Source organism: Pseudopipra pipra, chromosome 1 (assembly GCF_036250125.1).
Source record: "Pseudopipra pipra isolate bDixPip1 chromosome 1, bDixPip1.hap1, whole genome shotgun sequence".
In the NCBI taxonomy this organism is placed as follows: domain Eukaryota; kingdom Metazoa; phylum Chordata; class Aves; order Passeriformes; family Pipridae; genus Pseudopipra; species Pseudopipra pipra.
In genome coordinates, this window is record NC_087549.1 from 63,710,112 (window position 1) to 63,737,707 (window position 27,596).

Sequence of the window (27,596 nt, forward strand, 5' to 3'; positions counted from 1 at the left end):
ATCAAAGGTGAGTTAAGTCTTTATTATAAAGACATGGTAAAATATATAAACCAGAACTGCTTTAAGTTAGGAGATCCTCTGGTTTCAGTAGGAAGACCTTTCTTTCTTTTTATCAACTCATTTTACAAGTGATGTCCCAAATTTATGCTAAGAACATTTCCATGAAGCTTTTGCTCTTCTCTTGGCAGAAGGCCTTAAAATTTGTGTCAAATAAATTAGAACTAATGTCTTTGGCTAAAAAGAGGAGCCTGTTAAAGGGCAGTAGTAATCAAGACAAGATAATAATTTATCTGTGATTTTGTGGGTATTAGTCTAATATCCTGTCTATTCACAGCATGTCAAAGATAAGAGCAGTCGCCAGTTTACTGTTTTTCTGCCCTCTCCTTCCTCCCTCCCTCTGTCCCTCAGGCCTGAGGAGATAAAAGATAAAAAACACATACTAGGCCAATTGCAATAATATTCCACTAAAAGGAATACACTGTTGCTATTATAAATTAATGCTTTAAAAGAAACTACTATTAGATAATTATCTGTCCCTCAGATAATTATGCACATGAGTAATTCTACCTCTCTGAAGACTTTATAGGATTTACTGGAAGTCCCTTGAGGTATCAACAGTCACATGTGAACCTGTTTACAGGATGTGACTGTAGTTCCAAGCGGCAGCCATGATACTGATTCCTAAAGAAAGTTTCAGGGTGGAAAATAACCAAAATATATATCTCATGGACATTTTTTTTTTTTGCTCTTCTTAGAGTGTAAATCTCATACCTATGTTGGTTGCTACAGATACTGTTGAAAAACAAGGGGTCTCAAAGGTGTTGTTGAATTTCACTCTAGATGCTTACCAGTAGTTAGAGATTTAATCCTGTTGATTATGTCACCTTACTACCTTTGAAGGCTCTCCTTTCTGATGGGGAACCATATCTAAAGGTCAAATAAATCACATAATTGTCCATTCTGTATTTTTTATAGCCACTTTCCTGTCATGTAGTGATACAAAGCAGCCTTGAGAGTTGGCTCTAAGAGCATCCCCTGCTTGCAGAAACTTTAGGGTTGCACTAGTTAGTGAAGGGAAAGTGCTTTTCAGACTCATATTTTTTTACAATCTGCTTTTTGCACAAGCATGAATATTCTACCTTAACTATGTTAGGAGTTGAGGCTCGGTTCACCTCATAATTAATTAAGGCAAAGTAATTTATTTAAGATTAAATTATTTTGTTATTGTGCACAGTGGCTAACCTTTCACATTTGACATATTGCATAGACATTTTATTTTATTCACAAATGTCTGTTTAAAGAAATGATTAGTTCTGTAATGTGTTCAGCAAGGCTTCTTTATAGCAAAGCCCTCCTGGGAGCTCTTATGCAAATAAAATCCATCTGGAGATTGAAAGTAATGCAGGTAAAATTATGAACAATATACTTAATTTTTAGGAGGATTTAAAGGGATATAAAGACACACTTCACTAGAAAATCCAAATTACAAGCACATGTCCTAGTCACTGTTTTTCAGAAGTGCTCCTTCATACAGCATCAGTTGTCCTCCCCAAACTATTGAAATCTGTGTCGTGTCAAATATGCATATGATTTATGTATTTACTATTTTTTACAGCTTAGTGACTGGCTTGTATTGGGAAGAAAAACCTGCTCACAATTTGTAAAATTTTCAGTGCTGCCAGTAGTTCATTAGATTATGTATTCTAGCAGGAGTCTTTTACAGCTATTAGGAAATTATTTTATTTAGTTTCTTTTATTTCAAAATTAAAAATGGCCCATGAGTGGATGTTATCAGGACATGTATGATAGAAATTAATTAAAAGTTTGTAGCAATTGTTTTCTGTAGCTATGGGAGGGCAAAATAGCGTAAAAGGAATGTCTTAGATGTCTCTACTTTAAAAGTATATATGCTACGGAAATTTCGAGTCACAGAGTGTCACAGTATGGCTATTTTGTAAAATTTAGAAACCTTTACTTCCATGAACCAAAAATATGACTACTAAATCCTGTAATTTCAAATGTGTGTAATCTATAGAGTCTAATCCTGCTTTACCACTCCCTCAGAGGTAAGCCCAGAAAGGTAAAGGGCGCTTTTTTTCCCTTTTTTTCCTTTCTTTTCTTTTTCTTTTTTTCTTATTTTTTTCTTTTTTTTCATTTTTTCTTTTTCTTTTTTTTTCTTCTTTTTTTTTCCATCAAAAGAAAAGAAAGTAGAGAGAAGGGAAAGAATAAGAAAGGAAAGGCAGTAAAAGCCTGCTGATATTTGGGGGAGGGAGATGTGTGAATCCACTATTAAAGTACTCTTTTGGGACACATTTTCACTTTTGTATGACACACTTCATTCATCATTAGCACTGACAAAAATTTAATGGGGATAATTTTGAAAAGTTTGATGCATTTCTAAAGGTAATTGCATAACAAGGGGAACAGCGGTGACTTTCTTTTGTGTTTGGGAAGGTTAACTGAGTTTCCTGGGTTTCATCTGAAGAATGAAAAACTGTAACTGAAAAATCTGAAACAATCTTTGTTCTTTTGTTTGCTTCAAGTCACAGGAAGAGAAAATTTTGGCATCAAGAAGCATCATTAGTAATATAAATATTTTATCAACATGAAACTACATTGTCCAACTAGTGTTCCACTTAGAGTTTTGAAAGACATTTACTTTATCTTCATAGGCTAAAAGTTGCTTCTTTTCCAACCAGATCAACCTCAATAGTTTCTTTATTTGTTTAATGTAAGGAAAAAAATTACATTTCAGGTTAAAAATCATGCTCCTCAGTACAAGAGAGGTATGGGATTGTGCCCTTTGGACTTCTGAATGAAGCTGGGATCTGTGCAGATTGTTGAAAAGGCAAGATGCATAGCAGGACTGTCAGCAATCAAAACAAGTCAAAATCAAAACTAGTGGATAATAGACATATCCAATCATTGTCAGAGAGAGGCACACTATTCTTGCAGTTTCTTGCAGGAAAAATGCTGTAGAAGGAAAAACAATTGTAGTCAGCTTGTGTCATCAGAAAGTGGGGCTGCAGTCATAGGATTTTGGCCTTAAAAGCTTTTAAATTCAATCAGATCTCTCAAATCTTGGGGTATATTGAAGATTCACAATGTACAAATTCATTTCCTTCTGTAAGGAGGCAAACCCCTTCTTCTCATCAGGAGTAAATTCAGTGGGAAGTCTAAGAGAAAGAATCTTCTAGGAATTTGTCTTTAAAAAGCCATTTTCAAATAAAAACCCCTAAGATTCTTGAACTCTAAGGTGAACCATCCTAAAGAACAAAATGTTAAAATTAAGGTTATCTGTGAGGCCTTTGTGCATTTGCTTCACAGCACAGGTCTCATCTGAGACCATGGAATATCACCTAAGGTTTCCCTCCTATGGAAGATGTGCCAGCTGATAATATAATATAATACTTTCTTGCTTTCTTTTTAATTGTAATTCAGCAGTGTGTAGTCCTGTAATTGCTGCCTATCCTTAATGTTTATCTATAATATACCCTGAACTTTGATTAATCTTTTAAAAATTTTTCCACATCAAACTACTACATTTTTTTTAATTCGTTTGGTTTGCTTTGGTTTTTTGTTGTGTTTTTTTTCTTTTTTCTTCTTTTTTTTTTTTTTTTTTTTTTTTTTTATTACTGCTGCTTGCAATGTGATTCAGAGACTGCAGTTGTTTCTGACAGTTCCTGGGAAGCTGAGCCAGGTGTCACGTTTGTTTTCTATTTGTAATATATTTTTCTGTTTTATTTCTCTGGGTTATGGATTATTCTGTAAGTTTGTGTGCATGTGTATCTCTACGTATGTATATATATGTGCATGTGTGCATATCAATGTGTCTATGTATAACATTTCTCTTATAAATCTGTATAGATATTGCACCTATAATATATATGTTTTCTTCTTTCCTCTTAATCTTACCACAGTCTTTTATATTGAATGTGTTAGAGTCTGGAGGAAAAAGTGAGGAAAAAAAGCAAAAAAAAGAAATATATGTTTTTCGGTGGCTTGTACTGCACACAAAATATTTTGGAAGGTCCTAAATAGAAACAGTTTTACTGCATGTAAATTAAACTGGCAGGGTATCTCTAATGGACTTCACAAACCTTGCTAGACCACTTTAATCTGGAATTCAGGCCTGCCTTGGTTTCTGCTACAGCCCAGTGCAGTCCTTCCTAAGCTGCTTGTTTTCTAAGTTTAGCAAACAGTCTTGTTCAAAATGTACTGCAGACCTGCAGCCTGACATTATGGAGGTCTATCTTCCCATTTTTCAATTTTCAACCTTTAATGTTTTTTTCTTTGTCATATTGTCCAAGAAAGTTTATTATCACTTGAAAATCTGAAAGCATGCTTTAAACTCTAATTGTGCTTAAAAATGGCAGGTCTGTTCAAACTTTTTGTTTGTTTGTTGGTAATTTCAGACTTAAGTAGAGACCAGGAAGCATCCTTCTCAAGCAAATACTGCCATTTGCACTGCAACACTACCAAGCATATATGGCAAGAAATTCACATGGGAGGGTGGAGGGAAGGCAAAAAATTACTATTTTACCTGCTTACCTGATGGCTGCTAGAACAAAAATAATCAATTTTGTTATTAATTATAAACAGGAAGATGGTTGTTTATTTACCTAAGAGGCTTCCCAGTAATTAGATGTGTAATTGCCCAACTGTAGATTTACTGGCAGAAGTCAGTCTCATATTAGTAGTGAGTAATTTTTTTGTTTGTTTGTTTCCCTTGAGAACATATTCCAGAGTAGAAAAATGACCAGCAGAATTGGAATTGGCTTACAGCTTTTCTTGACATTTCACAGATAGTCCAAAGAACAACTGGATATGGTGAATAAGTTCTATTCCCTTCAGAAAAACTAGTTTCTTCTGTCCAGGTAAAAAGTATGTTTGTTTAGAAGTGAAAGGAGCCTGCACTGCCTGTGCTATGCTCAGGCTGTCAATAAATAAAGAAGTTCAATTTCCAGGGCTGTCAATAAATATATTATGTATGAGGTTTTTCATTATGTTCAGATGCAACTTGAGGTATTGTCTCTGCCTTCTTGGAACTAAAGCTATTTTTCTCAACTAAAATGGGATTCCCTTAACACATATTTGCAAATACATTGTTAATAAGCCAACGAATTGCATTTAAAGATGGCAAACAGGTTATTTTTCTTTTCTCTTGATTCCTTCTGTGTGCTTTGAGTTAACTGAAAGGTGATCTTAAACTTCTTTTTATGCTGACTTCATATACTGAGAAATGCAACGTTTATAGATAAACACTCTCACTTTTAATGAAAATTATTAGCTATTAACATTTTGCTTGGAGGCATAAGCCATAGACCAAACTCCATTCAAATCCATTAAATATGCTTGAGACCCAGCTGTCAATAGGCACCATGAAGTAAATTTAATTTTCAGAGTCAATACAGAGCACAGCTGCATTAAGCATAGGATAATTCTGGCACATTATTAATTTGAATGGCCATGTAAGGCATTGTCTAGACAAGATATAAGCCCAAGTTTTCATAGGCAATCTGTACATAAAATGAAGTATGTCAAGGTTGTAAAGAATACTAATAACACAGATCTGGCCTATTAACCAATATTGATTGCTCTTACTGCGACACAGTTCAGTAACTTTAGCAGTGAAATAGTAAGATGTTCAGCACTGCTGCTTCTTTTTGAAAAGCAACACTAAGCATGGACTTTTTCAGATGAGGCTTGAATGCATGAGATCTCAAATGTTTACTAGCATTATGCATGATTTCTAGTAATCTATTTCTGTGGATTGGGCCATTTTAAAAATAGGAGATTCATCAAAACCAGCAATTAGTCTTGCTGGTAATATGAGACATTTTTATTTCAAATGCTGTCAATATTTGATTTTTTCATAATGATTGTAGCCATGCTCTGCATAAATAATGTCTGTTTTAGAAGGTTAAGCAAATTAATGCTTTATAATTTTACTATTTATATAGTTGTACAGAGTCTGTGTAACATTTTCAAGAAAAAGAAATAAGAAAGGAAAATTAATCTCTTGAAAACTGTACAACTCTGTAGCAAAATTTTTCCAAATTATTTCTGTGGTCCTGTATGAATTCTGCTAAATGACTGAGTAGTTTGGTGCTTGACCCATTCTGACAAATAGACTGGAAGTTCTTCTAAAACATCAGTGAAGTAAATCTGCTTCACTTTCAGATGATAACAATATCTGGTCTGCATTTTGTGGATTCATTCAGATGCTGAGCCTGGAGGCTTGGATTCATTCCTGCCAGCCCTGTCTATGTCTGCATTAACAAGTAACAGAGGAATAGAGGTGGATCTGCAGAGCACAGTAGTTGGTGCTGAGGACCAATATTCTCATTGTACATATTTCCAGTGTGTTTTAATTTGCACTAGGACTGGTATAGTCCTGGTGGACTCAATGCTCTGTTGCTACTGTAATACTTTATAAGTGCACTCCCACGGGTGCATCTTAGAGTTTTGTATCAACCAGGTCGTTTGTCCTAGTGTGACCTAAAGCACAGGAATGGAGAGAACTCTGGGAGATAAATTTCAGGAGCTGAACTAAACCCTTCACGTGCACAAAGCTTTTGGGTTCTTATTTGAGGTGACTAAGGAACACAGAATAATTCATAGGTTAATTTAGATTAGGAGGGACATCGAGAAGTCCTCTAGACAAACCTTTTAAGCTAGCAACTAGGCCCACTGCAGTGGAGAGGAATGACCACCTTCACAGGTCAAGTTAACACATGCTACTATTTGAAACACTGCTAACGTGTTTTTTTTTCTTTAACAATTGATAGAAGACAGGAATAACACAGTTCAGCAATTAAAGTTAGTTGGGATAAATGCTTAGTATTTAATGCATAAAAAATACCTAGTTATCCAATTCTATCACAATAGAATAATTCACTCTTTCTGAGATTAATGGGACATTTTATTACCTAAATATAAGTACGACTAACACTCCTAGTTTTACCTTAGTTAGTGCGACACCAGAAAGTATTCTTTATAAAATTACGATTTTATGCCTGTTCATACTTTTATAAATAAGTATGCTGTTTATTTAGGATGAAATGCACTGCAAAAGTGAATCCCAAAAGTTAATTTTGAAAGTAGTAAATTATTTCCTTGTACTTGCTTAAAATTTATGTTTCAGAGAAATCTAGTGTTCCCTTATTTCTTTATTATATAACATTTAGTTAGTTTGTCTGGAATTAAGGCTGATTATTAAATTACATGTTAATCGTTAACTAGATTCTTAGTCTTCTGCTTTTCAAACAACCTTTTGTAGAATTCTTAGTCTTTTCTCATTGCCAAATACTAGCATTTAGAATTCATGAGACTGAAGTAAAAAAAAAAAGAATTCTAAAGAATGAAAAATAATTTCAACATGTAAAACTATTTTTGCTTTGTTTGTTTGTTTGTTTGTTTTAATTGGTTCTCAGGAAAAAGTCCAACTCCAGGAATACAAACTCTGAAAGGGACAATAAATACTTCAACATTTGCAACAAAACCATGAGAACTGACATGACCTAAAATTTTTATTCTTCTATGGACAATTTTCCGTGAGGAATCTTACTGCTAGTTGATGTTTCCTTGGGACATGAAATAAATTCTTGGTCCCACTGAAGTTTACTCAATCAAATGCACTGTTGCAGTCTGCCACTGCTATTCCAGTTGCATTTTCATAGTTAAGTGTAGCTCTTGATTTCTACATATAGTTTATTTCTGCTAAGTGTTTCAAGTTTTCTTTTTTTTTTTAATATATGCCTAGGTCACCATGGTTTGGGCTTCTTTATCCCACTGTTATCCAGCAAAGAGTTTTGGAGACCAGAATAGAGTCACTCATTTCCAGTTTTGGAAGAGAGAAATCTTTGTAGAATTTCAAATGGAATGCTCAGATTTTAATACCTGCACTTTTTCTGTGTGGCCCTTCTCAAAACAAGGAGGAATCTTCTGCATATGTAGGAACTTCCCTCTTTTCAGTGGTGCGTGACCTGCAACCTTAGGTCTGAATACACATGAATATTGAGAGTGATTTTCATGTGAACCTGGACATTTTGGGTAATGACAGAGACAGTTACCAAGCATTTTTAAACACCCTTTTAAAAAGAAAGTGGAGGCTTTGTACTGTTCTTACACAGTGATGGGAAGTGTCACACTCACCTGGCCATTAGCTAAAGAATCAGAAGTCCCCTTGAGCAGAGAAAGAATCAGAAACAGAAGAATGCAAATATTTGTTAACTCAATATGAGTAGCTTTCAATATGTAGTGTACTTCTGAAAATATTGAACTCTATAAATCAATTTACAGCAGGGCTCATCAAAAAGATGCAAATGAGATACAAATCCAAAAGTTATATTTCTCTTTGAAACACACTGAAATCACTGAGATGAATATTCTCCTTGCATTTATTTCCAGCTACCAAATGTCTGAGCCACTGCCTGTAATTTAAAACTGCAGAGGAGAAACTTGCTAAAACTGCATTAGTCTGCTAACACAGTGCTACACCAGTATTACCACTGAACATAACCAATAAAATTTGCCATATACCAATATTATGTTTGTATTCAACTATTAAGAACAGAAACATGCTTTTTTAAGCAAATCCGACTTGTGGATCTTTCAAAGAAGACTCTTAGCTTTTATCAGAGTAGAAAAAAATTCTGACTGATTTATACAAAGGCAGTTGAAATGTTAAGGAAGTTTAAAAAGATGGCTACCAAGAAAAGAAAACACAATCTACTACCATTTTGGAAAGAGTGATTTGAAGTGTCTTCTTCCTGAAAAAGGAAACTAACAAAATAATCTCAAAATTGAGCAGATCAGTTAATATATTTTTATCAATACCTTATCTCATGGATGTTCTCTGTGCACAGTGATGTGGTATTATGACAGTATGGTATCTTGTAATGGACTTACATTGCTCACATTTGAGATAGAAAAGCAGCAAAAACTTGTAGGCTGACTTTTAAAAAATTTTAGGTTCCAATAGGTTTTTTGTATTCCTGGATCTGGGAAAAGCTCAGCTGTGCCTTGGACATGAATTTCATCCCTCTCCTTCCAGGCTTTGGTTTCTTCTCTTAGTAAAAACCCTAGATGCATAAACCAGCAGGAACAACAGCATACCCCAGGCACCTCTCTCCTCAAGAGGAGAGTAGGAGCAGAGAGTGCCCTGTTGTGTGTTGCCAACCTTTTACACCCATTGCTGCTTCTATTACAATGGAGCCCCCAGAGTCCTTACAAAATGTTAATTTTCCTTTCATGACAGTCAGGCACAAAGTACAGGAGGTAGAAGTGAAGAATAAACAACAAAGAATAAGACACTAGCAATTAGTTCGGGTATTTTTCACTCCCATTAAATATTTCAGAAGGTGACCCATGCTGAGAAATTGTCAGCACTTCACCGCTGCAATTATGGCTCCAGTGGAAATCTTAGTGAAGCTAATGAGTGCTTTCATGTACAGAAGGCCCGTTGGATTAGTATCATTACTCACTGTACAGCCTGGGAGAGTGGCTGCAGCCAAGACAGGCGCCCTACTGGGCTATGGGCTACACCAGCACATCACAAAACACAGGTATAACCCCCGCCACAAGTTTCTTCCAATCTAGCTGTAGGCAAAGGAAAGGAGAAAGGAAGCACCTCAGCTCCTTTTAGCTGCAGTCCAGAGCTCAGAAACAGTGAAATAATCAGCTGAAGGTCATACAGAAAGTCTGTGGCAGAGCAAAAAAGTGAATACAGAGTTTCCCAGGTGAAATCCAGCCATTTCAGCATCAGACTGTTGTTTTCTCCTACTCATTCACATGAGCAAACAAAGAATGTTTTTTGAACAATTTTGTACAGGGATTGAGGCTTCCCAGCTGCTATTCTTTCACACAATGCCGTGACACATATCTCTTTCACCATAGTTTTCTTTAGTAGACTGTAAGTTACTGACTATATGCAGGTAGCAATAATAAATGATATAATTAGCTAGATAATTCTGTTTTTCTTCAGTAAAAGCTTAATGGTTTGTATAAGAAAGCAGTAGATTCCTTTCAACTGTTGTTGTTCTTTGCATATGCTGAAACCACAAAGAACATTGATTATTTTAACTATGCTCAATTTGCCTTTGAAATCAACATTCTAAAAAGCAAAAGAGCTTAAACAAACATGAAAGTAATCTAATACTGACATAAACATGAAAGATAATAAGATTAATATGAATTGATCTAAATATTACTTAAAATAATTAGTAATTATTTTCTCATGGTATGCCATTTAAGTTAAACTGCTTCTTAATTTTACTTAGAAAAACAAGCAGAGCATTACTTCCCAGAATTTTAGTTGTTTTTGTTTATGACATTCAGTAAAACAATGGGCAAATATGCCTTTCTTTTTATTGTTTTACATTTTACATACAGTTTGCAACCAACTAGTCTAGTTTTGTAAGAGCCAATTTTGTAAGGGCAGGATTGTTGCCATTTTAATGCTGTATCGTTTTATTACTTTAAACCATGAACCAATTGGGTATATTTTTTCTTTCTTGGCACCTTTTCTACTACTTAACTTTATGAAAAGCAGTAACATGAAGGAAACAAGTCGTACTAATAACCCTTACAGCCACCAAACAAAAATGGCCTGCATAGAAAAAAATACCAGTTAAATTTCAGTGCCATTTGTCAAATTAGCTGTGGGGGCCAACCCCCAAATTAACCCAGTTTGGCATTGCTTTCACTACCTCAATCCCAAAGGATTTATTGGAAGTTTTGGTCTCGTAAGAAACATAACATTTGTTTTTCTTCCAAAGGATTACCTGAGTTATCTGAATATAACTAAATTTTGGAAAATAGGATGAAAAGCTGAGATCACCAGGTTTTCTCTCAAGATTTAAAAATCTACCTGCCTTTAAATAGTCTGGCAACTCTTTTCTTTTGTGATTTAAGAAGTACTTTCCTTGACTGAAAGGAAACAAAAAATATAATTTGGATAAACTATTTTTGAATAATTAGTGAAATATTTTAAACATTAAAGTGAATTTAAAAATAAATCCAAACAGGAAAGATATCTGGTTAGTTTGGTAGAAATATGAGGATTTCCACTGTGTTTCCTGTTCAGCTCTTCCATCTGGATTTATGAAGTTATCCTCTGCATGCCAAATGTAAGACAAAATATGAATGAACTTTTTGTTCTTAAAGACTGCAATTTGTACATATTTATCAAGGTGTTTCATTAAATATAATTATAGTTTCTCTATAACTGTATTTGGAAGTCAGGTAGGAAAGGCTTGGAGAGAGATTTCAATAATTGCTCGCAAAGCACAAAGACCAGAAACACTAACAGTTTAGAAGAGGAAAGCTTTTGGACTTGAGTGTGAAAAGAAAGGACCTTGACACATGGCAGCTGCTGTGTGGAAGAAAGAATAATTGCTTCCTGGCCCACTCTTTCCCCGAACTTGTCATTTGACTCAAGATGTTGGGACCCTCACAACGGACATTTGACTTTCCTAGAGCAAGCAAAGGCAAAGGCTCTTAGGCCTACTGAAACCTAAGAATAGCTTTAGACCAAGATGACTTTCAAGGCAGCATTATCACAAAGGGAGCCCTATGAAAATGGTCCTTAATGGCATGGAACGATTGTGGTAAGGAAAACAGAGGAGAACACAGGGCCAGAAGTGTACACTGGAAAGGGGAAAAAAATAACTCTGTGTTGCCATGGGGGAATACAGAAAAAACTGTCTACTTCTTTAGGAAACTCAAATATAACGTTCAGATTCCCATTCTCCTGTCTTCTTTCCTCCATGCTACCTCACCACCACCTTCCTTTATGTTGTAGATATCCGCACTTTTTACATGCCTATTTCCACCAGAGAAATGGCCCAGATCCCAGAATATCACAGAAAGGGCTGTCAGTGTCTTGCTAGACCTGAGCTGCAATGCTAGTCTCAAACTCAAGACCTCATGGGTTTAAAAAGCAAGGGGTGCTCATCTCACTTACAAGGTCAAAACTTAGCCAGTGGTCAGGAGGAGAATTTCTGCCTCACACCATGAAGATGAGTTTTTTACTGCCTAGAAGCACTCACCTTTCAAGTGAATCCCAATTGCCTCCGAACACAAATCTCCCCCAAAGGTGACTTAATCCATGGGCTAGTGAATAGGTACCTCTTAATCTCTCCCGTTGGAAGTGCTCCACTTCCAGTATATAATTAACATTCATCGCTGCAGGGACTGTGACTGGATTCTCCCACATTCCAAGGGAGTACCCTGACCACTGGACTGTAGGATTTATTTGTAATTTTCCCCTCTTTCTTCTAGCCCAGTTAATATTTCATTATTTTTATACTCAGGCATGCAAACACAGAGAGTCATACACTCACACATCTATAAAATAGTATCTCTAATAATAGTCTTAGCAATACATGCCTGTTTTCTACAGCTGGAGAACAGCAAAAAGTATTATAGATGCCTGGTACAGGTGTACTGTGTTCGTTCAAAAAAAAACTAAAAACACAACAACCAAAACAACACAAAACCTCTAAAATGGAGAAATGAATAATTTTTATGTTAGGAAGCAAATTTTTTACCTATTAACATAACCACCTCACAAAGTGGCTGAAACACATCTTTAGCCTGTTGCAATGACTCCCAGTATGTGTATATTGAAGCCATACAAAAATTCTAAACCACAAGTAACTCCCTGGGTTTCAGTTTTCGTTATAAGCTCAACACTCAGTTCAGGTTCACTGAAAGGACATTACAAGCCTGGAAAGTCCACAAATGATGTAATGCAGACCTCTCATGCAGCCTACTGTGTTGCACAACACAGCATGTTGACAGATAGCATTTACTCCTCATTCAGGGGTTACTATCACTGTAGCACTCCAAAGATGCAGAACTGTTTCATGTAAACATCACTAAATGAAGAGCCCCTTTATGTTGACGAAATGCAGGGAAAGATAGGGAGGCAAGAAAGTTATTATTTTAAAGCGCTTGAAAATAGGTCAGAGGAATGATGCTTAGGCGGCAAACTCCAGAAAGAGCAAGTTGGGCATGGTGAGATTTATGGTACCCTGTGAGATTTTAATTCTGCTCCTGTGTGCATCCAGCCTATACTCTGTAAGAAGCAGTCTCATGAAAAATACCCTACCACTATACAATTAAGGTCTGCATGATAATACAGATTCACAAAGGATCAAATAAAATTTTTTGAGACATTTTTTGTGTTCTTCCATCTCGGAGCGTGGAGCCCTGTGAACATTTTAAGCTAAATTTCTCTACATATGAGGACTTAAGTTTTTAAAAAAGAAGTAAAAATCAGCAGTTTATTTTAACAGTAATCTCCACGTAGAACAAGCAGAGCTAACTGCTACATTTTGTACATTAAAAAATTATTTTTAACTACTTAAGCTAAACATAGAATCACTGTGAACAAGCACATAAAGTGGTTGCTACCTCAAGGCAATCTTGCCCTACACTAGCTTTTAGAAATATGGGCAATCTAATTGGTGTCAGAACACACCAGCTGATCTAGTGGCATACAACTAGAGTTTTCCTAAGGAATCGAAAAGTAAAAACCAAAATAATAATTTGCAAGAGTTTGTAACTGAGCTGTTCATGGGTGGACTATGAGGAAAAAAGAAATCTACTTCTTCAGCCTATAGGCTGAGTTGATTGCTTTTTTTTTATCTTTTGAGATTTGTCTAGGAGGAGAATGTTGCTTTACCTTAGAGAAACCATATTCAGTGAGTTGTCATAAATACTACAAATTTCACCCAGTCTTTCTCAGAAATTTTATTCTCTCTATGGAATAGTCCTCAGCCACATAGGAAGTACTCACTGAACAAGATGAGAACTGAGACAGTGAGAAAGGAGATTCCTTCACAATTACCAGAGAGGGACAATGTGCAGCCCTGTAATGACTGTATTTTGCTAGTCCAGCTTGCGTCCCCCTGTACAGGAAAGGGAATATATGTTGTATCGTTGGGGTGGCACAGTCCTCAGTTCTACCCTATATCTTGGCTTTGTAGCAACTACTTAAGAGCTTTCCTGAGTTGGACACACCAGAGCACACAAGGAACGCTCCCCTTCCACAGCCTCTTAATCCAGCTTGTTTCTTTAGTCAGAGAACAGAAGGGTAGATTTGTCATTACAGGAGGTACAGTTTGCCTTCGATCATCTCAGAAGAGAGCTATCTTTGAAGCTTCTGTTTCTTTATGCCCCTGGCAGAAAATAGTGGATAAATTTAATCTAAGAAATGAATTCCTGCTTATAACTGTTATTTGATAAATCTTATTATTCTGATTATTCAACAGAAACCACTCCTGCATGGTAGTTATTATTCTCACACAGTTCTAATCCATACCATGTAGCTTTTGTACACAGATTAGTATTTTATTATATCTAAACTAAATATTGTTTGTATAATCTAACTAGATATTTTGCAAATAAATACATTCTGACCAGAGTTACACTATCTGAACAGTAATGTAAAGGTTTGAATACTTAAAGAATAAAACAGTTTCTTACCCCAAATTTCTGTTGCATTAAATTAAACATCCAGCTGGCACCTTTATTTGTATCTCATTTCCTTCCTGTAAAATATTTTGTGAAGATGCATGAGATAAAATAACATTAGAAGATGGGTGTTTATAATTCAAAAAATGTCCTGCTAGTGCTGAAAATATTGACATTTCTTCCTGAGGTTCTGACAGAAAACACAATACACTGTCTTATGTCAATGGAATAATTAGAGATTATAGTAATTCCTGCAAGGCTTTCATATGTGGCACACTGAGAAAATTTCAAAAGATGAGATTTGCATAAAGGTGGGTGTCAGGAAGTACCAGGTGCCTCTTCTCCTATAACAACGACCTACTAAAGACAAAAAATTAAAACTCCTCTGGGGAAAACTGTTGGCAACGCTCAGGTAAATGTTGGGAAAGCCTGAATTGCAAGTGGAGAAAGGACTTGTCAGTATGCTCCATAGCATGTAAGGGAAGTGGTATATGAAGAAAATAGCAAAGCATTTAGCATCTTTGGATAAAAATCTGGTAATGAAAACAAATGATAACCACTTGCACTGATTTACAAGAACACTTCTACAATTCTTAAGCAAAAATAATGCCTTTGAAACATCAGCGAGCTAACATCACTTCCCTTCTCCTTTTTCCTTTTAATGTTGTGTATATATTTTATGTGCATTTTATATACATTTGTCAGGAGAATATTAATGTTCTGCTTTATGATTACCACCACCTTTCTAATCATTGCTTTTTATTATTCTTGTTCAGTACAGCTTAGCCACCAAGCATGAGCAATGAAATGGGGGGAAAAAGAAAAGCAAATACTGTATTATATCATCATCTGGGGAGCGTGATTGTTTCTGCTGTGTTAATTTACACTAAAATCTATGACCCAGTGAGTCTGATTGATTGCCAAGGGCAGAAATCCAGCCCTGGCCTAGTTTATTTTGTGAACTGTAGCCTCAGATATCGCTGCAAGCCACAATGATATTGATTTGATATACACTAGATGGCTCTTTATGCTCTTTGGGAAATTTATTGTGCAGAGTCAGAACTCAGACAGATGGGGAGAAGCTGCTCTTTAAATTGAAGAGGGTTATCATGGTTTGACTCCTGGGTCACTCGGGTTACCAAGTGGCCTGAGCGTGGCTGGGTCGGAGCAGGCTCGAGGGATTAGTGCTCATCAGTTTTGAATGTCAAATCTCCTCGGTGCACTTGAGTTATTGCTAATGGGAACTTGCTTGGGCCTATAACATTTGGATGGCCTATAACTTAAACATCATAACCCTTTCTTCATGTCATGGTCCTTTAAATTATGGTTGAGCATACCACCTTTGCTCTGGACGTTTAGCAGGAGATGGTTGTGTGTTATAAAGAAACTTGCCTCCAAGGTGGACTATGCCATTACAGCTGTGGTCTGTAGAAAAGCTTTACTCCTACACTTCCTGCTTTTGAGATTGTGCAGCCTCCCACTGTCTTCTGCTGCTCACTCACTGTCACCACTCTGGCTTTGCACAGGAGATACAGAATAGTGAAAGCTGGAGCACAAACCTACTTTTCCCCAAATTTTGTATTTTTCCTCCAAGAGGGACGGGAGAGGAGGAGGTCTGGGGGAACTTCTGTTTGTGGGACAACAAAGATTGTCATGGTGGGAAATCACATATTCTTTGGGCAATGAATGAATGAGGACAATAAATGTGCTTCTAACTTGAGATAAAGCGTTCTTTCAGATTTAAGAGATTTTTCAACACAAAACAAGGAGAGGTCTGCTATGATTAGGATAAGCCTAATCATCATTTTCACTTAAGCACTGGTAACCAATTGTTAACCAATATTTCATGCTACAGTAAATGCTGAAGAGACCAGGGAAAATAATATCTATGAATTGAAAGGGAGACATTATTCTATATATCATAATACACCCAAAACTTTTAATAACCAAAGAAGAACCTCACCATACTTTAATGGGTATCTCTTAGAAAGTTATAAACTGTTCAAAGCCTACATTTTCATACTCAGTGTGCTTGTATCAGTGTTTGATTCATTTCCTTTGAGATCAAGAGAATGACTTTCAGTCTCATTCAGAGAGGAAGGAAGTCCCACTTGTATCCAGGAGATGGGATGGGGCTCCATGTTGCCATTAGAGTGAGAAAGATAACTCTGTTTCAACTTTTTTGTGGCTCCTTACTCACAAAAATTAAACAGTTCTTTTCTATTTTTCTTCATCTGGTATATGATTCACACCGGAATGGGAGAAAGTAGAGTTTGTTTTTCTTAAGTACCTGTTTCGTTTTCTTGATCTGATTCTGGTACAACTGGGAATTCATACTTTTAAAGAAAATACAGTTTTCTGCAAACTAAAAGTGTAACACTTACTTCCAACAAAATAAAAGGGAAAAAAATAATTTAAAAAAAGCCTTTTGGAAACACACATTTATTCTACCCCATTTTGCATACCAAAACAAAGACATCTCATGACATTAGTGGTAAATGGCTTAGCCTGATCTTTTGGACTCTATTCTTGGCAATACACTGCAGCTCTAGCTGTGTATTATAGATATACTATTACCATTTAAATATAATACTGCCTGGCTTGTATTCCGGTCTGAGTTTCCTGGGATTTTACTCTTCATTTGAAATGAATACTAATTGAGAAAGTTACACATTTATATAGCTCCTGAAGAGGAACACCCACTTCACCTATCTCTCTATTGTAAATTAATATGTAGCAGATGGTGAGCTGAGATATTTTGACAGCCTACTTACAGCACCATCACTTTAACCTCTATCTGAAAAAAAAAATCCCATTAGCTTTTCTGCTGTTGGGCTCTTAACCCCCCAAAGTATCCCTAGTTATCATATCATGGGATTTTCTGCAATGCCAAGGAAGAAAATAATTAAAGATACCCTCTTCCATTTAAATGCTTGTTCTAATTTTACCAGGCATATCTTTTCCTCTTAACTTCCCCAATAATTTCAATTTAAATCTTCATTTAGAATGAGATTTTTCTTCCAAGGGGATTTTTTTTATCTTCAGGGACAACTTAGTGCATTGCAGAAGCAAACACAGAAGCCCTTCCATATATTATGATTAATGTGGTGTAAGGAGCTCCCCTTGCTAGAAATGCAGAATCAAAGGAAGCAGAGCCCATAAGTAGAATTTAAATTCAATACACATTGGAATCTTATGGTTCAATTCAAAGTGGCTCTAAAGGAAATAATTAGACACTCACCAAGGCTTTCAGTAAGAAACAACTTTCCCTGCTCAAAGTCCTCATTCAGAGAACTCAGTCACTTTTTTTTTCCCCTTCACTTTTTCCAATAGAGAAAGGAGGAGTTTTTAAAGATTTGGTAATCCATGTTAGGAGTTTTAAATTTAAGTCTCATTTAAAAGAAATTATCTAACTGAATGTTTTCTTCTGATGGGCTGATAGAAGTGTTTTATTTGTTGCAGAATATAAATGCATAGGTCATTGTCAGAGATCTGCAAAAGCACTGATAGTGTGTATTTAGGACTCTTTCACATGTGCTGAAATAAGTTGTTGTTCAGTCCCACAGCATTGTTCACGTGCTGTTGTACGAGGTTTTTGAAGTCTAAGAGGAAATGCTCAGTAACTCTGAAACAGTATCTGGACTGGAAGTCTCACATGTGCAAGATAACAAGAATGTCCTATACTTTGTGAGCTTGATAACATATGATTTACTTAGGCCACTACTTTTATCAAAGCCTCCAAAATGTTGCCTTAACTCTTTCATATTTTACAGTAAATGGACCAAAACTTTACTTGTATAAGAGTTTGATTTCCTTTCAAATCTCCTCTTTCATGAGACTGTGAACAGAAATTGTCATCTTCATCATTCATTTCCATAGCTCTTGTTTACCTGGACAATTTTAATACACACACATGCACCCAGAACCTAGCCCATATAGATTTGGGTTCTCTTTTTCCTTTTTCACAAATATTTCTAAAAAACAAATGCTGACTTACACATACATATACCAAAATACTTTCTGCTTCGATGTCTCTTTTCCTTCCATTTGTGAGTCAATGTAAAAGTCTCTGTAGTTATGTCTGACACCTGGAAATCAGGGATGTTCCAAGCCACTACCACACCAGTGTCATCAACCGTGGTGCAGTCAGGAAAAGGTCCTCTTTTTCACTATTTTTTAACTCTCCTTGTGCAGTACAGAACATTTTTTTCTCTGGATAGATATTCAGTCAAGGAAGGGCAAGAGAAGCTATAAACAGCACTCACAGGACACCAAAAACAGCTCCAAGTCTTACAAACTGCCTGTAGAGATTGCAACTGCCATTCCCAACCAAGCATTTCAAAGGCATAGATGAGAGCAGCTGGCTGGGGAACTGGAGCGGAGCAGAGTAGTCATGAGTCTCAGATTGGGAAGGATGAATTTCACCTCACCAGTCCCTTTACACAACCATTGCATAGACCCCCAATTACTCTGGCCTCATATAAGTGCAGGAGATTGAATTTCACCCAGAGAATTAGAAATACAAATAAACATTTTATTAAATAATTAGAGCTCATAATTGCAGATTACCTTTCATTTGTATTAGAGGAAGGCACAGTATGGTTAGACCCCAGAATCTTGTTTGGTGTTTACGTCACATCTGATTGCTAACTGACATTTCAGGATTGTTTATTTTCTTTCCTTCTATTTTTTCTTCCTATGTAAATTGATTCCAGATATCAGAAAAATAATTAATTTCCCCTCAGCCTATACTGAGATATTAGGTTGAAATAGCAGATTGAGAACAACTTAAATTTTGTTTTCAATAAGAAAATACTTTACTTATTTAATTGTTAACTTTTAATACTTTCTCTTTGCAAGTCTGAGAGGTAACCAAAACATTTTTACTTGTTTCCTCAATTTTATACAGTATGGAGAATGTCAGTAACGTCCCTTAACACACGTCCAAGTAACATAATAAAGTCCCAATATTTCAGATTAGCAATGTCAGCAGGAGGCTTAAATATGACTTAGAAATGCATTCAGTCTCTTATTTTTAATAAGGTAAATAGGTCATAATTTTTAATAACACTTACAGTACTTGTGGCTGATTAAAACTTTATTCCTTATTTGAATGTCTTAATTTGGATCTCAATACAAATTTTTAGATGAAGCCCTGCTAGAAGATTTTGAGCTGCTATCTTTTACACAGGGCTGGCACTCTGATTTCCCAGGAACTAAGGAAGAGCAGGGACTCAGTCACTCTTGGTGAAAGAGTGGAAAGATCCTACCATTTCTGGGGAAAACTGCTGACAGTCAAATTTTTCCAGAACTTCCAGGCTGGATAGGAAGATAGTAAGTTGTCTGTTGTGTCAAATAGTGTAGGCTTGTGAATTGCAAACTGCGAAAAGCACTTTAAAAGGACAAAGTCTACTGTGAGGGTTGTGCTTAGGACCTACACATTTTTCAAGCACTTGAGGTGTGTCTTGAACGCAAGAAGCAGATCAAAGAAGCCAACTATGACCCCCAGACCTAGTGCTAATGTTTTAAAATGGAAAAACAGAGGCCTTAACATTTTTTGTTAACTGGATTATTTTTCTACTTTCAATTTATACAGCATTGAATGTCTAGAATGATGGCACCTGCAGCACTACTGATAATACTTCAGATCTTCACCTACGTTTGAAAATACAGTATTTTTGATTAACCGTGGTGGTTATTCAGAGGCACATTAATTGCAGTTACCTGGCAAGAAGAAAATCCTTCTCATGCAGGTAAATCAGACTTGAATGATAGTAGTCTCACCATTGGTAAAAGTGTGAGCAAAGGCATTAGCCAAATGTATGTAAAATTCAGAAATAACACTAAGCAAGTGAGATGAGTTTGTATGGTCTTTTGTGCAACATAAGCTGTGCCTGAATCACCCCTTTTGGCACTTCTCTTTTTTTGGGAAAAAAAATCAAATCATATAAAAAGCAAGTCACCAAACAATATTTTAAAATTGCATGTATTAGAGAAGATATATATACTTTCACTACTGAAAATGTGTTTTACACATTTACACATTTACTAAGGTTTAACTTCTAGCCATTTGATCTTATTATGGTTTTGTCTGGTAGATCAAAGAGCACTGTGCTATCAAATATCATTTCATCTTGGTGCAGCATAATACTGGGAACTCTTGTTCAGCTGATTATCTCCCACTGACCTTGCCTTCACCCCAGGAGTCCTTTTCATCATCACTACTTTATATACTACAGTCCCCCAACCATAAATATGTCCTTCACTCTTTGTGCGTACATGTAGGTTTTTACAACTTGCTACATTTACATGACCTCATACTGCCAAGCAAGCCAGATAGTCCTGCAGGAGTGACTTGTCTTCTTTATTATCTCCTGTACCTGCTGCTTTTCTCCCATCTGCAAACTTTTATGGGTTGCTATTTAAAGTTTTCTTCTAGATCACTGATAAAAATAGAAACAGTGTAAAACTATTTTTTCAGACCCCACTTAGAAGCACATGCATTTGATGATAATTTCAGCTTAGAAGCACTTTTTGAGATATAGTGCTTGGCCAGTTTTTAATCCATTTAATATATTACATGTTGATTTTGTACTGCTCCTATTTTTTAATCAAAGTGTTGTGTTGTAATAAGTGGAATGCCTCACTGAAACGTCAGTAGTCTATATCAACTTGATTACCTTTAGCAACCAAATTTCTAATCTTATTAAAAATATATTAAGTTAGCTTGATAAGATCTATTTCTGGTTCACCCATATTAACTGAGACTAGGTCTTTTTACTCTCTTTTGATTCTTTGTACATTAAGTCTCCTATCAGCTATCCCATCATCTTTTCCCAGTATTATTATAACAGCAGGCCTGCAGTTACTGACATCATCCAATTTTCCCTTTTTAAATAATCAGTACCTCACTGGTTTTCTTCTAGCCTTCAGGAAAACCAAAGTATTTTAAGAATTAGTGAAAAGTAACAATAATAATACAGAAAATTAATGCTTTCAAATTATTGGAAGCAAATATTTAAAGCTACTGATCTCAAAATGCCCAACTTTAGAAGCCTTTTAGCATTATCCTGCTTCTCCCTCAGTTTTGTGCAGTTCTAAGTTTATATTCATTGCTCTCCACTTCTCCTCTCCTTTACATTCATCTTGTTTCTATATTATTTCTTAATTCCCTTTTTTTGTAGCTGCCATCCCTTCCCCACTAAACCAGGCTGTGTTTTTAAATCCTCATAGCCTTTTCTGTCAGACATGGAATTGTGGCTTTTGTGGACATCTAGAAAACATTGTTAAACAGTTCCAAACTGCCATTTATGTTTTTCTTTTTGATTTCTTTCTCTGGCCTGATATGTCCTGTAATTATTTTCAGCTTTGTGAAATGGTCCTTTAAAAGCATTAAGTACATATATTGCATTTTGGATGCCCTCCTTACTAGTCTAGCCAGCCTCTCTCTAAGAACATTGGTTTCCCTTCTATTGAGATGGAAGCCATCCAACCTCTACAGCATGCTATCTTGTCACAGATGGCGAAGCAATTGTCTAAAAAAGAAAATCTTTTCTGTGTCCAACTTAATTAATTAGCTATTAAAAGTATTAGCTTATATTTATTGCTGTTTGAATGTTTTGCTTTGCATTTCCTTTCTCTTTTGGTACAGGATATGTATTCTCTGATAAAAATTTTCTCCTTTCTCAGCACTTGTTTTCACGCCTTTAGGAGCTGGCAAACTGGAAGATGTCTCATCTAGAACAGTGACCATTTAACTTGGAGGACTGGCTTAATCTCAGTCACATTTCATCTCCTGGCTCTCCCAAGACAGAACAAAATCTATTTGTATGTAACATGTCCCATGTATAATGCAATCTCTTAAAGAAAGAATCCCTAACCAGGACCATTCCATGAATCATGTCTGAAATAGATGAATATAATTTGTCAGATGGGTTCTCAGAGGTTTTTCTGTCACTTCCATACTGAAAAAATGACTGCATAACTTTAGCCATGCTGAGTTTATGCTGGGACTCCTCTAGTGAGACTCAGCTCTGGGTTAAGATTCCTAAATGTAAGAAGGAAAATGCACAAGAAGGTATCTTGGTGTACTGCAATTGTCTGAAGCTCCTACCCTAGTGAACTGATGTCCAGCCAGCACAGTCAGTGGCAATTCAGCTCACTCTAAAGAATCTCTGTCTTTTCCTAGTAGTGAATAGTTAGTAGAGTTTATATTAAAAAATTAAACCCCGAGATATCTGGGGACAATGAGGCATTTTTGAAACTTACTGAAAAAATGCCAGGGAAGACTTGGAACTGTTTTAATATTATCTTATGGATAAGCTCACAGCAGAAAGAACTTCCCAGCTCACCCACAAATTTGCTCAACCTATCACTTGATTTGACAAAAATTTCAGTGTAGCTCTATGGTTAACACAACACCATCAATAAATATCCTCGGGTTTATAGTGGTTGAGAGTACAACCATGAAAGTGGCTACAAACATGAACTGAGAAATGACATGTAAGGAAACTTTATTAATGCATTGCTCTTGACCTACATTTCTTATCAGTTACTTGGTAGCAAGAAAAAATATTAGTGTGTTAGGGGATCCTGATTTTAATTTCCATTAGAAAGCAAAATGAATGAACTCCAAGATAATGTTAGTGATGTCAACACCAAGTTTAGTACCTGAATGTCAGCATCCAGATCTAAGAACCTATCCATATTTTCACTTTGTGAAGGACCAACAAGATAGGTATGGAACAGCTGCTGTTTGGAGAATCACTCAAGGTGTCTAACAATCCGTTTGGGTTTTGCTGTCCTAATAACTGTAAATTATATAATTTCTCACTCTTCCCAAATGATACAGTTAAAACTTGTATAGTATGTAGCTGTTATTTTGCACTTGATTTAGGTGAAATACCTATGGAAGGAAAATTTGTGAGGCCAGGTCCAAAGTTTAAAGTCACACTAGACTTTAAAGAGCCATTTCAATGCTTTCCTACTTCCTTTAATTTTTATGTATGAGTAATATATCCATAACAGCCTTATCTTCCTGAGCTTAATACCAGCCTGGAAACTGCACTCCCTGCTGAAAGCAAAGAGATTTATTTCTCTGATTCCTACCTTAATGTTTATTTCTTCCTTCTCTGTACCTCTTAAGTCTTCTTTAACTTGATTATTTTAGATACCTAGGCTTCCACAGCATCAGTCAGACTTCTCTACCTACTGCAGTTTCTTTGCATCATTCATCACAAAAATTAGAGACTCACACCAAAAAGTGCTTCAAATATGCCAAAGCCACTTTTGCCCCTTATCAAAACAGAAAAACTTACCAGGCCAGATCCAGTTACTTGTTCATTGGTAGATGCTGAGAGCTTCAGACCTCTTTTTCCATTTTTTCCACCTGAATCAGCATTTCAAAAATGTTATGTTGATTTATTTTGTCACTCTAAACAAAGCTTAGGAATTTGGAAATTGCAGTTATTTTAAATGAAATCAATGGAGACTAAAGCCGAATTTCATCAGGCTGTGTTATACATCACATGCATTCATAAGCTGCTGTTCATTATATACTAATGAACACATATCATTATGGTAGAGGTTGCTTTCTAACTTTAAAAGTAAGAATAGTTTTTAATCTAGCTTTGCCAAGGTTCCTGACCTCAGACCATAGGTAAAGACAGCATTTCTTTTGTGCACTTATAGTGGTCACTGGTGTTAGTGCACACTGAGCTCTATACGATGAAAATCACTACATTTAGCCTGCTAATTAATCTCTCTTTTCACTTTCAATCATTTTAGAATCACTCAGCCTTGTTTTTGCCTAATATTATTAAAACTTAAGTCCCATGGAAAAAAAACGAGCACAGAAATCTATGTCTTATTGGCAGCCAGCATGATTTAGCTTGCTCAGTGCCAGATTTGAAGCTGCATTTGGGCAGTTATGTGCCAAATTGGCCTTTCAGTAGCTAAATACTGAACTTTAATTGCACTGACAAAAAACTATACAAGAGTCCTTTCCAGACCCATTCAGTAAAGATACTTTTCTAGCTTGCTGATTGCCTAATATACATAGCAGTCCTACAGGTATTTCAAAAGTTGTAATCACATGCCTGAACAAGGGGAAAAAAGTAAACAAAAGTTTTGGAAGCAAGACATCTCCAGGTGTCTGCATTTCTCTCCAGGAACACAGAACATCTGCTGAAGCGGGCTGTGAGATAGAGTGTAGGTGACTCCAAGGAAACATGGCACTAAGTGGAAGGATTAATCTTCTGCAAACTTCCTTTGCCTCTGTTCTTACTGTTGCAAACTCAGCTGACTTATCATTTGCAGGAGGATTAAATAGATATTCCTGTTTTGAATCATGCTACTGAAAGCTGTTTGACCTCTTTCTGTGTAAAAGTCGATGGATCCTTTTTAATAAATTTGTTTCCAACTGGGCTACACAAATATGGGTGCAAGGGAATGAAACCTGGGGGTAAGCAGAGAGGGTACTATAGCATATGGAAAGTTTGTATAAAACTTATGATGTTAACATGACTTCTTTCACCTAAGGAGAACCTATAAACTTACCTATTTTCTCAGCCTACAAATTCCTTAGTATTTCCCTGGGGACAGCTGAATGGTTCAATTCAAAGGATTTTTTTAATTCTTGTAACCCTAATCTTCATCATTATTTCTAATTCCTCAGTAAGAAACTAGAAATATTGATGATCTAATACGTTTTACAGAGCAGCACACAACCTTCTTTATGGCACTTACATCATTATGTAATATGTTATAAAGCGACTTGCATGTTGTAAAACTCATTAAAAAGATATATTTTTTTTTCTTAGGTTGAGTTCACGATGGTCAAAATTGAGGTGGAAAGCTATTAAAGTTCCAGAAATCCTAGCAGTACATGTTCCTTTCAAATGTTCTTTTCTGCCCTCTTACTTGGTGTTTTCTGTCACATTTTCAGTATTTCTGATGTGGGTCTATTGAGAGGTAATTTCTCAGCACGGCAGCTGAAGTAAGACTCCTACGGGATTAGTAACCCAACCTTATAAATTGTTACCTGGTTTCTGTCATTTACACTGATTTGGTCAGGACAGTTGCTAACTGAATGAAAGTGGCATAAGCCAAAGTGAAAGAAGAATGATACTGAAATATAATATAAAAATATAAATTAAACTTTTGTCATAAATGCCTGGACAGATTTTAACACTTGTCAGTGCTTTATCGACAGTGAGTTACGAGACACTTTGTCTGGGAAAACCACAGAAAAAGATAGTATGTAGAGCATTTTTAAAATTAATTTAGTGGTTTTAGCCTCTTACTGTTTTCAGCATTTCTCAGGTCCCTCTGTTTGCTACTCTCTTGCATACTGTATATGCACATCTCGTGCTGACTTTGTGGGATTTTTTGGCTGCAAAAGCAGACAATTACCAGGGCACACGCTTACTGCTCTAGTGGTTGGGAAAATTAGGGACTGTCATTACATTGAAATATCAGCAGGAATACAGTTCAGTTCTGTTTCCATTGAAATGAGTTGATTTCAGAAGAGCTGTGTTTCAGACTTAGACTGTAATTTGTTGTGCTGAAAATGGCCACCCCGCCAACAGCATCCTACTTCACTTATAATTTAAGAACTAGCATAACCTGTCAAATCTAGCAGCAAGGAGGCAAATCCTACTTCCGCACGGGTAGAGCAGAAGTCTCTTAGCTGAGAGTAGCAGCTCCCCATTCTCTGTGGTGGTCAGCCCAAATTGTAATATCAACTTGCTCATATAGGCAGCACCAAAACATAATTGTTGTGTTTTCAGTTTAAACTGGAGATAACCAAAAGTTAAAAGACAAGATGTGTTGCACATTTAATTTACACGCCATTTCACTCATTTTTAATCAGGTTACTGAAGAGACCTTGTCTTCATCTGTGCAGGTAAAGACCCTATCATTACATGAATATTACCCTAAGTCCCTATAACCTTTGGATAGGAAGTAAAACTGAGGTGATTATTTTCACTTTCCCAAGCCTTTGCTGTTGAGACTAATTTCTTACTGTTAGTCATGAAAAACATAAACTTCAGGTATTCACAGAAGAGAAAAAGCCCAGGTATAAAGCATGACTTTACACAGGATTCCCCTTGCTGGACGAGGAGATAAATAAATGATTAAACATATTGCAGCATATTTAGAACAGGAGTGTTGTTTCTGCTTTCTGGGAAATATCACTGCTGATTAAAAGCAATGCAGCTGCTTGGAGAGCTAAATAGATCCAATAAACTACAGGCCATACCCTCTCAGTGCTAATTAAGGTGTTAATTAAGAAATGTTATCTTGAGGAGGTGTAATTGAGGGAAGGAATCCTTCATGCATTTTTGTGTAACAGTAAGCCAAGGATAAGAGGTGGTAATATTTTTAAATCTGAATTTTTTAAATTAGAAGATGTATTTTTTTCTCTTAGGTTGAGTTCACGATGGCCAAAATTGAGGTGGAAAGCTATTAAAGTTCCAGAAATCCTAGCAGTACATGTTCCTTTCAAATGTTCTTTTCTACCCTCTTACTTGGTGTTTTCTGTCACATTTTCAGTATTTCTGATGTGGGTCTATTGAGAGGTAATTTCTCAGCATGGCACAAAAAAATTATTGTTTTAATTAAATCCCCCATATATAGAACCATTTAGTTGCAAAAAAACCCCTCCACCTATTGTTACATGAAGTCCAGTGTTTGTGACTGTAAGGACAAGATAAAGTACTTGATATTTTTTTCCTCACTGTTTGGTTTGTATCAGTCAAAACACATTTTGGGGGTGTGGTGGATCTTACCTACAGCTGTCTCACCAGGAAGGGTGTTCTGATGGTTCTCAATCTCCCTACATCATCATGAAGCAAAAAGCCACTCCACCTAAGAAGACAAGCGACTATGAGGGAGACAACTTATACATTTCCTTTTATGTTCTGTAAAACCTGACAGATAGGAAACCTGTGGATTTGAAGAGATGGGAGCAATGGTTTGTTCTGAGCTTTCAAAAGTAATATTAACTTTGTTAATTGGCTGTATAAAATTAGAATTCTGTTCTGAATTGTATTTCCACATGTAATGGATATACATATAATAAAAATGGTAGAATGACTATGGCTCAGGTG

At 36.1% G+C, this 27,596-nt stretch overlaps 1 long non-coding RNA gene across 1 annotated transcript; it reads right to left on the reverse strand.

The window, feature by feature from the left end:
- Positions 1-757: 757 nt before the first annotated feature.
- On the reverse strand, positions 758-27,356 carry LOC135416320 (uncharacterized). Its single transcript, XR_010431541.1, has 6 exons — positions 27,276-27,356; positions 23,802-23,872; positions 14,497-14,561; positions 8,741-8,774; positions 7,903-8,187; positions 758-2,973 (listed from the first exon to the last, which is right to left on the reverse strand). It is a non-coding gene; the product is annotated as an uncharacterized LOC135416320 (long non-coding RNA).
- Positions 27,357-27,596: the final 240 nt, after the last annotated feature.